Below are 16,229 nucleotides of genomic sequence, written 5' to 3' on the forward strand. Positions count from 1 at the left end.
CTTTTCTGGATTGAACTTTAGTTTGGAATTTGTTGCATTGTTCTACTTGGTTGATGGTTGATGAGATAAATTGTAGACAGTGTAGAGAAGGGAACGATTGTGATATCATCCACGTAGATTGGAGGTTCATTTTGGATAGTTCCTGGCCAAGGGAAGACATGTATAAATTGAACAGGGTGGGGGATAAAGGGAAGCCTTGGGGGATACCACAGAGGTTGATCCAAACCTGGGAGTAGGTTTGCTCGTTGGTGACTTGGTAGGATCAGTTTTTTAGGAAGCCTCTAACCCAGTTAAGTACGTGGCCTGAGATACCTATGCATCTAGCTGGTTGAGTAGGATGTCGTGGTCCACCAGGTCGAAGGCGCTGCTAAGGTTGAATTGGAGAATTAGTACGCATTTCCCTAAGCTAAGTAGATGTACGATGTGATCCATTATGGAGGCTAGGACTGTTTCGGTGCTGTGGTGTGAGTGGAATCCTGACTGGTATTCATGAAGTATTGAGAATTTATCTAGGTAGTTCATAAGGGCAGTGTTGATCAGCCCTTCCATCAGTTTGGTAAAGAAGGGGATGTTGGCTACTGGTCTGTAGTTGGATGTTGGGGTCTTTGTGATTCTTTACAATGGGTGAGATGAGGATGTGGCCCAGTTGGATTGGGAATTCGCCGCTTGCCATAAGATGAGTGATCCAGTCGAAGAGCATGGCCTTGAAGGGGGTGAGGGCTGCTCTCATGATGGTAGGTGGGCAGTTGTCTAGGCGGCAGAAGGTTTTGGCATATTTATTATACTTCTTGAGAGATAGGAACCAGTTCAAAGTGACTCCGGTTCATGTCTACAAGGATTGATCAGATTGTGTGGTTGACTTTGTTGGGGAGGGGCTGGATGGAGCTGATTTGGAAGTAGGTTCTGAGATTGAGGACTTTTGACTTGAAGTACAGTGCGAAGTTCTCGGCGGTTGGAAGTTGAGTGGAGGAGGATCTTTTGTGATGATCAATTTCAAGTATTGTATTGACTAGTCTGAAAAGTTCTTTGCTGTTGGTTGTGGGGGATCCAATTTTGTTGGCGTAGAAGGAGTGTCATTTTTCCTTGGTGATTCTTTTGTACTCATGGATTTTAGATCTCCATATTGCTTTATCCTCTTCTCTCTGTTTTGTTCCAGATTCTTTCAAGTTGGCGTGCTTTTCTTTTAGGTGAAGTTAGTTCCGTGTCGTACCATCGATTAGGTGTTGTCTTTTTATAGTGCTGGGGTAGGAAACTCCGGTCCTCGAGAGCCGTATTCCAGTCGGGTTTTCAGGATTTCCCCAATGAATATGCATGAGATCTATTTGCATGCACTGCTTTCAATGCATATTCATTGGGGAAATCCTGAAAACCCAACTGGAATATGGCTCTCGAGGACCTGAGTTCCCTTTAGTGGGATGATTTTGTCTAGGATCTGGTTGCTGAGGGTGATCCAGTTAGTATTGAAGTCTATTTTTGTGTTTGGGTTAGAAAGTAGATTGAAGTGGGACCAGAATTCTGTGGGATTAAGGGAGGGTCTGAAGGTAGTTGTTGGGTTATCTTTTCTGTGTTTTGTAGAAGTGTGAGGGTGTGGGTTGTTCCATAGTATTTGGAAGTTGACCCTCAGGTGATCTGACGAGATGGTGTCTGTCTAGGTAACATCTGTTAGGTTGATGAGCAAGGAGTGAGGGTCTTTAGATGAGAAGGAGATTAAGTCTATGTGATGGCCCTTCTGGTATGTGGTGGTCGTGAGGGGGATGAAGAATCCAAAGGAAGTTAAGGAGGAGGATAATTCTTTGACAGTTGGGTTGTCTTGTTGCTCTAGGTGGAAGTTGATGTCACTAAATAGCAGGTTGTGTTTGTTTTTGGAAGTGTTTAGTAGTAGGAATTCGGAGAAGTCTTCATTGGCGTTACTCCATCTGATGGGAGGGATATTGAACAGAGTAGTGTTTAGTTTGTCGGTCAGGTCGTGCTTCGTACGGTTACATATGAGGATTTCTAGGTCTTCAGTTGATTTGGAGTCGATGACTTAGAAGTTTAAGTGATCTTTAAGAATAATGGCTATTCCACCACCTCTTTTGAAATTTCTGAAGAGGGGGATGATCTTATAGCTCCTAGGTAGGATGTCATGGATTATTATGTCATTGTCAGAGATGATTTATAATCAATTATTGCAAACTATATAGTTGAAAAAGTCTATAAGGGAAAGTAGAAATCAACACATAATACAAGGGCTGGTCACTGATAAGACCCCCTGGTAATTTTCCCAACGTTGTATTGAATGCAATTGACCCTCAGAAATGCCACCAGCCACTCAAATATGTTTCATAGTGGTTGGATTTATACATTACATCCTCACCGGGTCATTTTTGTTTTATTTTTAAATTTGTGAATATCTTAGTTTTTCATAAAGTGCAACAGTGCCAAAGTAAAACTTATTGTAAATAAGAGCTAATACTTAGTTTAGCTATAATGGTCCATTCTAAGGGATACTATCACTAACATGTTTCACCCAACATGGGTTTCATCAGGGCTGTGATCCCTAGAATATTAAAAGACATTTAGAAACTGTAGTAAACTCTAATATTCTTACAAACAAAAATTACCAGGGGGGTCTTATCAGTGACCAGCCCTTGTATTATGTATTGTCAGAGATGAGCCAGGTTTTGGTTAGGAAAAGAATGTCAAGTTGGGAGTCAGTTAGCCAGTCCTTTATTAGTTGGGCTTTATTTCTAATAGAGCGTATATTAACATAGTAACATAGTAGATGACGGCAGATAAAGACCCGAATGGTCCATCCAGTCTGCCCAACCTGATTCAATTTAATTTTTTTTTTAAATTTAATTTAATTTTTTATTTTATTTTTTTTCTTCTTAGCTATTTCTGGGCGAGAATCCAAAGCTTTACCCGGTACTATGCTTGGGTTCCAACTGCCGAAATCTCTGTTAAGACTTACTACAGCCCATCTACACCCTCCCAGCCATTGAAGCCCTCCCCTGCCCATCCTCCAACAAACGGCCATACACAGACACAGACCGTACAAGTCTGCCCAGTAACTGGCCTAGTTCAATATTTAATATTATTTTCTGATTCTAAATCTTCTGTGTTCATCCCACGCTTCTTTGAACTCAGTCACAGTTTTACTCTCCACCATCTCTCTCGGGAGCGCATTCCAGGCATCCACCACCCTCTCCGTAAAGTAGAATTTCCTAACATTGCCCCTGAATCTACCACCCCTCAACCTCAAATTATGTCCTCTGGTTTTACCATTTTCCTTTCTCTGGAAAAGATTTTGTTCTACGTTAATACCCTTCAAGTATTTGAACGTCTGAATCATATCTCCCCTGTCTCTCCTTTCCTCTAGGGTATACATATTCAGGGCTTCCAGTCTCTCCTCATACGTCTTCTGGCGCAAGCCTCCTATCATTTTCGTCGCCCTCCTCTGGACCGCCTCAAGTCTTCTTACGTCTTTCGCCAGATACGGTCTCCAAAACTGAACACAATACTCCAAGTGGGGCCTCACCAATGACCTGTACAGGGGCATCAACACCTTCTTCCTTCTACTGACTACGCCTCTCTTTATACAGCCCAGAATCCTTCTGGCAGCAGCCACTGCCTTGTCACACTGTTTTTTCGCCTTTAGATCTTCGGACACTATCACCCCAAGGTCCCTCTCCCCGTCCGTGCATATCAGCTTCTCTCCTCCCAGCATATACGGTTCCTTCCTATTATTAATCCCCAAATGCATTACTCTGCATTGAATTTTAGTTGCCAGGCATTAGACCATTCCTCTAACTTTTGCAGATCCTTTTTCATATTTTCCACTCCCTCTTCGGTGTCTACTCTGTTACAAATCTTGGTATCATCTGCAAAAAGGCACACTTTTCCTTCTAACCCTTCAGCATTGTCACTCACATACATATTGAACAGGATTGGCCCCAGCACCGAACCCTGAGGGACTCCACTAGTCACCTTTCCTTCCTTCGAGCGACTTCCATTAACCACCACCCTCTGGCGTCTGTCCGACAGCCAGTTTCTGACCCAGTTCACCACTTTGGGTCCTAACTTCAGCCCTTCAAGTTTGTTCAACAGCCTCCTATGAGGAACTGTATCAAAGGCTTTGCTGAAATCCAAGTAAATTACATCTAGCATATGTCCTCGATCCAGCTCTCTGGTCACCCAATCGAAAAATTCAATCAGGTTCGTTTGGCACGATTTACCTTTTGTAAAGCCATGTTGCCTCGGATCCTGTAACCCATTAGATTCAAGGAAGTACACTATCCTTTCTTTCAGCAACACTTCCATTATTTTTCCAACACCGGCCTGTAGTTTCCTGTTTCATCCCTGTGACCACTTTTATGAATAGGGACCACATCTGCTCTCCTCCAATCCCCAGGAATCACTCCCGTCTCCAGAGATTTGTTGAACAAGTCTTTAATAGGACTCACCAGAATCTCTCTGAGCTCCCTTAGTATCCTGGGATGGATCCCGTCTGGTCCCATCGCTTTGTCCACCTTCAGTTTTTCAAGTTGCTCATAAACACCCTCCTCCGTGAACGGCGCAGAATCTACTCCATTTTCTCGTGTAACTTTGCCAGACAATCTCGGTCCTTCTCCAGGATTTTCTTCTGTGAACACAGAACAGAAGTATTTGTTTAGCACATTTGCTTTCTCCTCATCACTCTCCACATATTGGTTCCCAGCATCTTTTAGCCTAGCAGTTCCATTTTTTATCTTCCTCCTTTCACTAATATATCTGAAAAAATTGTTATCTCCCTTTTTTACATTTTTAGCCATTTGTTCTTCCGCCTGTGCCTTCGCCAAATGTATCTCTCTCTTGGCTTCTTTCAGTTTCACCCTGTAGTCCTTTCTGCTCTCCTCTTCTTGGGTTTTTTTTATATTTCATGAACGCCAATTCTTTCGCCTTTATTTTCTCAGCCACTAGGTTGGAGAACCATATCAGCTTCCTTTTTCTCTTGTTTTTATTGATTTTCTTCACATAAAGGTCCGTAGCCATTTTTATCGCTCCTTTCAGCTTAGACCACTGTCTTTCCACTTTTCTTATGTCCTCCCTTCCTAACAGCTCTTTCTTCAGGTACTTTCCCATTGCATTAAAGTCCGTACGTTTGAAATCTAGGACTTTAAGTATCGTGCAGCCGCTCTCCACTTTAGCCGTTATATCAAACCAAACCGTTTGATGATCGCTACTTCCCAGGTGAGCACCCACTCGAACATTAGAGATACTCTCTCCATTTGTGAGGAACAGATCCAATATCACTTTTTCCCTTGTGGGTTCCGTCACCATTTGTCTGAGCAGAGCCTCTTGAAAGGCATCCACTATCTCCCTACTTCTTTCCGATTCCGCAGACGGAACATTCCAGTCCGCATCCGGCAGGTTGAAATCTCCCAACAGCAGAACCTCCTCTTTCCTTCCAAACTTTTGGATATCCACAATCAGATGCTTATCAATTTGCTGCGATTGAGTCGGAGGTCTGTAGACTACACCCACGTAGATAGAAGTTCCATCTTCTCTTTTCAGAGCAATCCATATCGCTTCTTCCTCTCCCCAGGTCCCTTGCATTTTGGTCGCTTGGATATTGATCTTTACATAGAGAGCTACTCCTCCACCTTTATGACCATCTCTGTCCTTCCTAAAAAGATTATATCCCGGTATGTTTGCATCCCATCCATGTGATTCAGTGAACCATGTCTCTGTGATAGCGACAATATCTAGATCAGCCTCTAACATCAGGGCTTGCAGATCATGAACTTTGTTGTAGAGAATGACACGGTGACGGTTTACCCGCGGCCACCGCATTTAAGCCGCGGGTCACCGCCGAAAACGGGGAAGAAAACTAGCAGTCGCTGCGGTGACGGGGACAAGGCCATTCACCGACCGCGGAAACGGTGAACAGGTTTGTCCCCGCGGGCCAATGTACCCCCTTCTAGGAACCGCTATTTACCTGTGTTTCACCGTGCTCCTCATTTGTCAGATCAACCCTTCCTGCCAATCGCAGCAGAAGGGTACCCAACCCCTCCTGCCGGTCCTCCCAATGGCCTCCCCTAAGATCGCCGGCAGGAGGGTACCCAACCCCTCCTGCTGGACCCCCCCCCCAACGAACCCTCCCACCCCGGAACCCCCTTAGTCTTACTTTCCAAGTTGGGCCGGACAGCTCCTCGCTCGTCTGGCCAGCAGGCCTGCCTCCGTCCAAATGAGGCGGGCCCGCCCCTCCCCTCCCCTGCCTCCCAATGGCCTCCCCTAAGATCGCCGGCAGGAGGGTACCCAACCCCTCCTGCTGGACCCCCCCCCAACGAACCCTCCCACCCCGGAACCCCCTTAGTCTTACTTTCCAAGTTGGACCGGACAGCTCCTCGCTCGTCTGGCCAGCAGGCCTGCCTCCGTCCAAATGAGGCGGGCCCGCCCCTCCCCTCCCCTGCCTAACCCACAGGATCCTAGGGCCTGATTGGCCCAAGCACCTAAGGCCCCTCCTATAGCGGGAGGGGCTTTAGGTGCCTAGACCAATCAGGCCCTAGGATCCTGTGGGTTGGGCAGGGTAGGGGCGGGCCCGCCTCATTTGGACGGAGGCAAGCCTGCTGGCCATACGTGTGAGGAGCCGTCCGGTCCAACTTGGAAAGTAAGACTAAGGGGGTTCCGGGGTGGGAGGGTTCGTTGGGGGGGGGGTCCGGCAGGGGGGGTTGGGTACCCTCCTGCCGGCGATCTTAGGGGAGGCCATTGGGAGGACCGGCAGGAGGGGTTGGGTACCCTTCTGCTGCGATTGTCGGGAGGGCCGTTGGGGGGGTCTACAGGAGGGGTTGGGTGCCCTCCTGCCGTGATCGCTGGGGGGAGGGGAGACTTGCAGCCGTAGCCGCGGTCACTATGCTAATCACGGCAGCATTTAAAGTACATGTCGTGTTTGTTTTTGCATTGCTAGCCCCAGGGGTGGTGGAAGATTAGTGATTGAAAAACTGTATGAAAAATAACTATTTTAAATTTAGTGATCAAAATGTGTCAGTTTTGAGAATTTTTATTAATTAATTTTTTCTCTGCGTGTTTTGTTTTTGTATAGTTATTAACTAATATTTAACTAAGTTTTAAAGAATGTTTCCTTTATACGTAAATAAAGAAAAGTGAATGGGATTGCAGTGGCGGTGACGGGGCGGTGAATGGGGTGGCAGTGGCGGTGACGGGGCGGTGAAGAGGATGGTGAGACGGGGACGGGGCGGTGACGGGGATGGTGAGACGGGGACGGGGACCAATTTTTTCACCGTGTCATTCTCTACTTTGTTGCTTAGACTGTGAGCATTTGTGGTCATCGCTTTCCAGCTATTTTTCAGCGATAATCTCCTTTTTCGTTTGGATTTTTGTGTCGTTTCATTTTCCGTTGCAATACTAAGAAATGAATTGCTGATATTGCTTATGTTGCAGTCTTTACTACTATCACATCTTTTCTTTTGCCGGGGGTGGTCTCTATAATTGTCCTTCGTACATACACCACCCCCACCTTCTAGTTTAAATGCCTAGAAAAATATTGTCTAAATTTCTCTGCAAGGTTTCTTTTTCCTGCTGTAGTAATATGTAGCCCATCAGTGCAATATAGCTTCTTGTCCTTCCATGTATTTCCCCATCCTCCTATGTACCTGAAGCCTTCTTGATGACACCAGGCTTTGAGCACTCCCATTTTAAACACTCCCCCTCCTACTAGGATAAAGGGGACATCCTACTTTTCCCACAGGTCTTTTCTACCATAGTCAAAATTCAGTGACCACCTGAAAAATCCTCCACCATTGCTTTTACAGCAGAGGCATTTTTCAAGGAGGGGGGGGTCACATATTCTTAAAGAGGCCTTGCTTTAGTGAGGGAATGTTCCTGGGGAAACCCAACCTTGCACTACCCACTCTCTCACAGTAGTTTATATTATATCACTGTCTGGTGTCCACAGGGTGGTAGTGCATGGAATTGATTTGAGTTTCCCTATGAGTTTGGATACTGTGATAGTTGGTTCCCTACACCATTTGATTGGCTTTAGAAAACAGACACCTTTTGGACTTTATAGGTGCTCTGTCATGTAATACATAAATGTCTGAGGTCCTGTATAATACTTGTTGGGGGAAGGAGTCACATATTTCACTTGTGTTTGTATAGCTTTTCCTGCTATTAGGGATTATGATCTCTATTGGAATGCCTGGTATGAGTATCACTACTGGTAAAGAATGCATTGCTGGCATGGTGATGAAACTGAAAACGCTGGCAACCTTTAATGCAAGAGAAAGTCTGCACTGCAAAAAGAGAGTACCATATTAAAATAGGTGCAACACGAATTCCTTCAAGCACATACCTTCAATATTTCAAAGATCTAACTCATGCTAAGTACTGCAGATCTAGTCCAACCTAGGAAGCTCAGATGAAAAAAGGTTTAATACTGAAGAGTAACTGCACATTTTACTTATAGGTCCTTTTACTAAGGTGCGCTAAATGCTAATGCATGCATGTTAGTCTATGGACTCGTTAGCATTTAGCGCACGTTAAATCGGTTAGCACACCTTAGTAAAAGAGGGTATAGTCCTTCTACATTTTTATTGCCTTTTCCATACTGATGTCTACTGATAGCAAAAGTAATAGTTTGGGATTATTGTTATACTGATGACTTCTGACCATTTTGTATGAAGCAGGTGCTTGTTACAGGGAATCAATAAGTATAACACAGAAGGCAACAGCTACTAAAAGACTTGTCTCATGAAAATATACTTAATACAGCAAAGCCAAATATTTCTCTAATTCTCCATAGCCTGTATTATTTACAGTATACCCTGGTACCTTTAGCTCATGTTCACTAATCAGAAGCAAAGTATGTGTGTTTAAAGTATCTGCTATATGCTAGAAGGTATAAGAAACATACTTTTGAAAATACCATGTCCACCAGGAATGTGCATTCTCTAGTCCATTAGAAATGCCTTTTTTTGCCTGACATGGCAAGAAAAAAACAAAAATTTCAGGTTTTATTTCCTGTGTTGTAAATAGAGTGCACTCTACCATGAGTGGTCCCAGACAGCAAAAAGGTAACTGGTTCGAAGATGCCAGACTAGCCAAAGAAGTGCCAACCAGAACAAGAAAAAAGGTTCCAAAATGGAAATTTATTTAAATAAAATGTGAGAGGTTGGCCAAGTTTTGCACCACCTAGGGCTGCCTAAGGGGCAATAATACTGTTATGAACAAAACTATACAAATTTTTATTAGTAAAATCATTAAAAAGTAACATTATAAATTAATATAAGTGAACAAAATCAAGACAGTTAAAACCATTACTAGTAAAATCATAAAAACATAACATTAATCAACTTAAAATCAAGTGAAACATATTACAAGGGGCCACTGAAAAGTTCTCAGTCCAACTAAGAGAATGATATGGACCCATGAAACTGACAAGCTATTCTACATTTTTCTTGACACTTTTGGTTTAATTTCATATCATTGAAAAGTGTTAAGAAAAGTTTGGAATAATTTGTCAGTTTCATAACTCTATATCATTCTCTTGAGGGGAGATATGATTGAAGTCTTCAAAATCCTGAGTGGAGTAGAACAGATACAAGTGGATCGATTTTTCTCTCTGTCAAAAATTGCAAAGACTAGGGGACACTCAATGAAGTTACAGAGAAATACTTTTAAAACCAATAGGAGGAAATATTTTTTCACTCAGAGAATAGTTAAGCTCTGGAACGAGTTGCCAGAGGATATGGTAAGAGCGGATAGCATAGCTGGTTTTAAGAAAAGTTTGGACAAGTTCTGTTATTGAGAAAGACATGGGGGAAGCCATTGCTTGCCCTGTATCGGTAAAATGGAATATTGTTACACCTTGGGTTTTGGCCAGGTACTAGTGACCTGGATTGGCCACCGTGAGAATGGGCTACTGGGCTTGATGAACCATTGGTATGACCCAATAAGACTATTCTTATGTTCCTCTTGGTTGGGCTGAGAACTTTTCAGAGGCCCCCTCATATTTGTTCCTTATAGTTCATTCAAATGGCTACACATGAATATATTAGAATAATGAAAACTTGAACATACAAGTAACATAGGAGCACTTAAAACTATCCTCACCTTTTCAGTTTCAGCTACTAAAGAGTTCATTATATGATGCTTTTCACTTCATCCTGAACCATTTACTGTGAGTCCTTTACACAGCATTCTTGTCAGCTTCACCCACTAAAATAATTTTCAATATCTATTAAGTAGAATGACTCAGGAAGAGCATATCTAAGTTCAAAAAGTTTGCACTCACAACTAACGTGGAGGGGGAGGAGAGAGGGACACACACAGGAAAATTTGAGTTAGAGAAAGAGTTGATTACCTTCACCTGGAAGAACACAAGATAGAAAAGAATCTTGATTAGACTGGATGGATAGACTGTTCAGGTTTTTATCTGCCGTCATTTACTATGGCACAGATTCACTAAAGATAGCGATTCAATCGCTGTTGGCCGATTCCTGGCCAATTTTAAAACAGTGATTGATTCACTATCTTTTTTGCATGCAAACTCCCGACTCAATCGCTCAATGAGCGATTGATTTGGGGCAGAGCCCTGACAGTAGTAACAGGAGAAGCAGCCTGTCACTGCTATCAGGGCTTCTCCCGGGGTTTTTTCTTTTTTAAACGGGCAGATATTTTGCGTGTATTACACATGCAAAATATCTACCCGATTACAAAAAAAGAAAAAATCCCCCCTCCCGTCAAAGTGCCCACTTCCTCCCCAAACCAAAAAAAGGCCTCCCCCCGTCGATGCCTGCTGCCATCGGAGCTTCAAAATCATGGCAGGAGGGATTCCCACTCCCTCCTGCCATCAGGCCTACTCCCCCCCGAAAAAAAAACCAAACGGCAGGAGGGAAGCTGACTCCCTCCTGCCACTGGATGCCCCCTCCCTGTACCTTATGTTACTATGATGTGCTAAAGTGAAAGCATGAAATATCCCTCCCCCTTTTTTTTTCAAATTACAAACACCAGAAGATGTTCATTAATAACTGGTGAGGCACAAGGAAGTGGAAGCTACTACTGTATTTCTTTTTCTTTAAGTAATAGTTGGTCGGTCTAACACTGTAAATAGATACTGTTGGTGCCCTCTAGCATTTTTATGGATAATAACAGTGCTTCAGTGGCTTGCTCCTCTACTACGCCACACCATGCTTTCAAGTGTTCTTTCAGTAGCACTCCCAGTTCAAGGAACTGCAACCTGAGTTGGAGCCAGTGGCATAGCCTTGGGGGCCTGCCTCCCCTCCTTTTAGCTCAGGCCCCTCCACAACTGTACCAACTGAATGGCTGATGTCATTGATTTGTATCCATACTGCTGTTGAGGCAGCCATGGGGTAGTTCAGGCAGTGGATCTCATTGGCTAGCAGTGATTGGGCAACCCCACCAACAAAGGTATGATTAATATAGCGGTGGGGAGAGAGAAAATGTGTTGCCTCCTCAGTCCGCCCCAGGCCTACATAAAATTGAATGCTGGCTTCACCCACAGGTGGAGCTCAGCTCCAGATCTCACATGTAATATCTTTGTTGGATTGGGTCAAAGAAAAGGTAGAGGGGATACAGGATGGAGTCAGTTCAGAGGAAGGCTACCATTTGGTCAGTGGTCTATGTCATAAGGTGTATGAGGACAGGTTCAAAGATCTCAAAATGTACTGTATACTTTGAAGTAAAGGCGGGAGAGAGAAGATTATGATAGAGACATTTAAATATCTACGTGGCATTAATATGCATGAGGTGAGTCTCTCAATTGAAAGGAAACTCCAGAGTGAAAGAATGAGAGCATGGGATGATGTTAAGAGGTGATAGGCTCAAAAGTAACCTAGGAATATTTTTTTACAGAAAGAGTGGTAGATGCATTGAATAGTCTCCTGGTAGAGGTGGTGGAGACAAAGACTGTGTCTGAATTCCAAAATACATAGGATAGGCACGTGAGATCTCGTAGGGAGAAGAGATAGTGAATGCTGCAGATGGGCAGACTGGATGGGCCATTTGGCCTTTACCTTCCAACATGTTTCTAACCACCAAGGGTTGTTGACAGAGCTAGTGTTAAACATGCTGGGGCCCAGGGTAGAAATTTAGAAGGGAGCCTCAAAGCCCAACAGGTTCTGTTTTTTTAAGGTTTAGGGTGCCTTGCAACATGGGGACCCAGAGCAATTTTCCTGTTTGCACCCCCTCATACCATCAACCTGTTCCCAACAGGGCCCTACCACACATATTAATAACAAAGCCGCTTAGCAAAGGAGAAACTGTAGCAGAATGCTTCTGTTTCCTATGCACCAGCCTTCACCACACATTGCAGATGGCTAAGAGCATGCACACTGCTATCAGTCCCCAAGGACTCCCAGCTCTTTGTACAGTGTTGCAGGAAGTAAGAAGGGATACCAGACCCCATGGGTGAGGGTTGGGGGAGAAAGCAAGATGCCACAGAGGGGGATGGAGAGGGAAAAAGATATGCCAGACCACCTGGTTGGAGGGGGAGGGGGAAGAGTACCGATGAGGGCATAGGGAAGAACCCTGGCCCCACAGGGAGGGTGACAAGTGTTGGAAAAAGAAGAGATCGGATAGATGGGTGGGGAGGATTGTAGGAGAGACACTAAACCTGGGAAGAGAATGTAAAGCAGGGGTAGGGAACTGTAGGGAGCCGTATTCCAGTCGGGTTTTCAGGATTTCCCCAAAGAATATGCATGAGATCTATTTGCATGCACTGCTTTCAATGCATATTCATTGGGGAAATCCTGAAAACCCGACTGGAATATGGCTCTCGAGGACCGGAGTACCCTACCCCTGATGAAAAGGGTCATGGATTTGATATACAACCTTTCTATGGGAAAATGAGGGTGTGAAATGAGGTGTTAAAGAATGGGATGAAGTTAGTAGAAAGATTGATCTGGAAGAATGAAGAGAGAATGTGAGGCATTAAGAAAGGATGGGGACACTGGGGAGGGTATCATGCTGCTTCAGATAAAAACCTACAGACCATGGTCTTACCTGATGTTGATGTCTCAGAGATAGATCCGAGTCACGGCACAACTGTTTGGTCTATATACCTATGTGGACAGGCTACATACATGTCCAATTCTTAAATATATTCCTCAGTTCTTAATTCTATCTCAGAGGAGATCAAAGAGAGAAATCTAACACAAAAATAATGGGATGTCAGAAAAGCTCCTCAAATACAGGTGATTGGTCATTTTATTGGGATAATGACTTCAATTAATTCATTATTAACCATTCATAGTTGGTACATCTTCCAATTACAATCCATTTACAAATTGCATACTTCAACAATATTATATTGGTTCTATTCAAGTCACATGGTTTTCTATTAATTATACTTCATTAGTATTTCCTTAGCAACAATGACTTAACTCATCACATGCTATTGGTTTTACCTCTGTCAGCAATAGAAGGAAGTGGACAACATGCTCACCGAGGTCACGCTGACCTTGCAGGCATGTTCTGTCGTATTGCAAATACCCAGTTTACAGGAACTTTCTCATTTGCTAGACAATGCATTCCTGTAGGCTGCAACCACATGGTTATAGTCACATGATTTCCCCTAACTCTTCAAGCGACAAATATGTTAGTGTGACTTTTAGCTTATTTTCAGGGACGTGTTATGTTATGGCTTCAGCATCTTGTTCCAGACATTAAACTAAAATATTTTGTTCTATTAAAAAAAAAGAGTACTATTGTGTTATTTTGCAAAGTGCACGAGTTTCTGAAGCAGTTCTATTATTCAGCTAAATCTTTTTATGATATTAGTGTTCTTTTAAGGTCTTAAATAAAATTACATTACATTAGTGATTTCTATTCCGCCAATACCTTGCGGTTCAAGGCGGATTACAAAAGAAGTTATCTGGCCATTTCCAGAGGGATTGAAGAGTAGAGCGAGTTGCTTCCGAGAATTGGGATGAGTCTTGCGGTGTTAGTTTGTCTTCAATGATGTCTTGAATAGGATGGTTTTATTTCTTTTCTGAACGATTTGAAGTTTGGAGTCGTTGTCAGTAAATTGGAGAGTTGGTAGTCTAGTTTTGCTGCTTGTGTGGCTAGAAGGCCATTGTACAGTTTTTTCTTTTGACGCCTCTGATTGGGGGATGCGTGTACGGTTTGTGAGTTCTCCTGTGTCTGGTTGAGATAGTTTGGATTAGGCGGGTTTTTATGTAGGCTGGGCTATCTCCGTTTATAGTTTTAAATAGTAGGCAGTAGAATTTGAATTGTACTCTTGCTTGCATTGGGAGCTAGTGTGATTCGAGGTATGCCGCCGTGATGTGGTCGTATTTCCTCAGTGAATAGATAAGTCTTATCGCTGTGTTTTGAACTGTTTGTAGTTGTTTTATCATGGTTGTGGGACATGGGAGAATGAGTATGTTGCAGTAATCTAGAAGACCTAGGACTAGGAAATGGACCAAGAGCTGGAATTGTGTTCTGTCGAAGAATTTTCAAACTTGCCTTCTCATGACCGCAAATTATTTTTTATTGTTTTGTGATTGCATGGTACAGCATCTGTCTATTGCCATTCCTAGAAGTCTTAGAGTGTGTTGTATGGGATATGTGATTGAGTTTGTTACTAGGTTTGTTATAGTTGGGGTTTTATTATTTTCGAGGAGAATGAATTTTGTCTTGTCTGGGTTCAGTTTCAGTTTGTGATTATTCATCCATGTTGCTACTGTTTCAAATGTGTAGTGTGTCTGTCATGGAGGACGTTGGTTGGTCAAAAGGAAGGAGAATGGTGATGTCGTCTGCATAGCTATAGGAGGTTAAGCCTAATTTGTCCAGGCAGGTGCTGAGGGATGCAATGTAGAGATTGAAGAGAGTTGGGGATAGTGGAGATCCTTGGGGTTAGAGAATGACACGGTGGCGGTTTACCTGCGGCCACCGCATTTTAGCTGCGGGTCACCCGCCGAAACGGGGAACGAAAACTAGCAGTCGCTGCAGCGACGGGGACAAGGCCATTCACCGCCCGTGGTGGTGGTCTTGTCCCCGCAGTGAGGCATGAAGGATCGCGCGGTCCCCGCAGCACACACCCGCCTACCCAATCGATCCTAGTGTTTAGCCAGCTCTCTCCCTTCTCCTCACCTTAGTTTGTAGGTTTTCTTTTTCGGCGACCCGCACGCTATCAGAGAGCCGCGCACCCGCTGCTGCTCAGTTTCGATCTTCTGCTCTGACGCAACCGGAAACAGGAAGTTGCAGCAGAGCAGAAGATTGAACACTGAGCAGCCGCGCGTGCGCGGCTCTTTGGGAAAGCGTGCATGTCGCCAAAAAAACAAAACCTACAAATTAAGGTGAGGAGAAGGGAGAGAGCTGGCTAAACAGTAGGATCGATTGGGCAGGCGGGTGGTGGCTGCGGGGACCGTGCAATCGCTCGTGTTCCCGGCTCAAATTGGAAGGAGGGAGTGAAAGGGAAAAGGATTCTGGGCCAAGGGGATGAAGACGGAAAGAAAAACCCACAGCAGGAAAGAAAGGGAAGGACAGGCAGGTGAGCCAGATGCTAGAAGCAAGGGGGGGGGGGAGGGGAAGAAAGAGGGAAAAAAGCTAGATGGGGTTGAAAAGAAGAGACACACTGGTATGGAAGAGGAAGATAGGGGAAATCTGAACACAGGAAGGTAACAGAAAGAGGGGAAATTATGTGCATGGGGCATAGGGACAGAGACATAAAGGGGACATGCCATGGGGATGGTATATGGACACAAGGGGGGGGCAATGACAGATACATAGGGGAGATATTAGAAATGGAGAAAATAGGAGCACAGAAGCGAGATGGTTTGTGGGGATGGGACAGGGACCGAGCTTGCAGGCTCCAGTGGCTTGCACAAATTACATTGTAACGTGCCATGAAAATAAGAGGGAGGAAGGTAGATAGATAGGCCACGCGAGAGGAGCTGAAGGGTAGTAGAAAGGAACAGATGGTAAAGGAGGGAGGGAAGGGTGGTGGTGGAAAGGAATAGGACAGACATTGAAGGAGGGTGGAGAGGAACAGACCCCGAAGGGAAATGTGGAAGACAGAATGGGAAGAAGACAGATGCCAGACTATGGGGGAGCGGAGGGAAGAAGATGAGTGCTAGACCAATTGGAGGGGGGGGGGGTGAAGGGAGAGGCACAGTAACAGCAAGTGGAAGACGCAGAGAGAAGACACACAGTGGATGGAAGGAATTGAATGAGAAGATGTGGAAAGCAGAAACCAGATAACAAAGGTAGAAAAAAAAATTATATTT

General features: G+C 44.2%; 1 long non-coding RNA gene across 1 annotated transcript in view; it reads right to left on the bottom strand.

Annotated features, from left to right (window-relative positions):
- LOC117353752 overlaps positions 1–16,229 on the bottom strand; it is an 84,338-nt gene that overhangs the window by 64,316 nt on the left and 3,793 nt on the right. The window contains exon 2 of the long non-coding RNA XR_004538016.1: positions 10,093–10,197. This is a non-coding gene — a long non-coding RNA (uncharacterized LOC117353752). The remainder of the gene's footprint in view (positions 1–10,092; positions 10,198–16,229) is intronic.

Source organism: Geotrypetes seraphini, chromosome 2 (genome assembly GCF_902459505.1).
Source record: "Geotrypetes seraphini chromosome 2, aGeoSer1.1, whole genome shotgun sequence".
In the NCBI taxonomy this organism is placed as follows: Eukaryota; Metazoa; Chordata; class Amphibia; order Gymnophiona; family Dermophiidae; genus Geotrypetes; species Geotrypetes seraphini.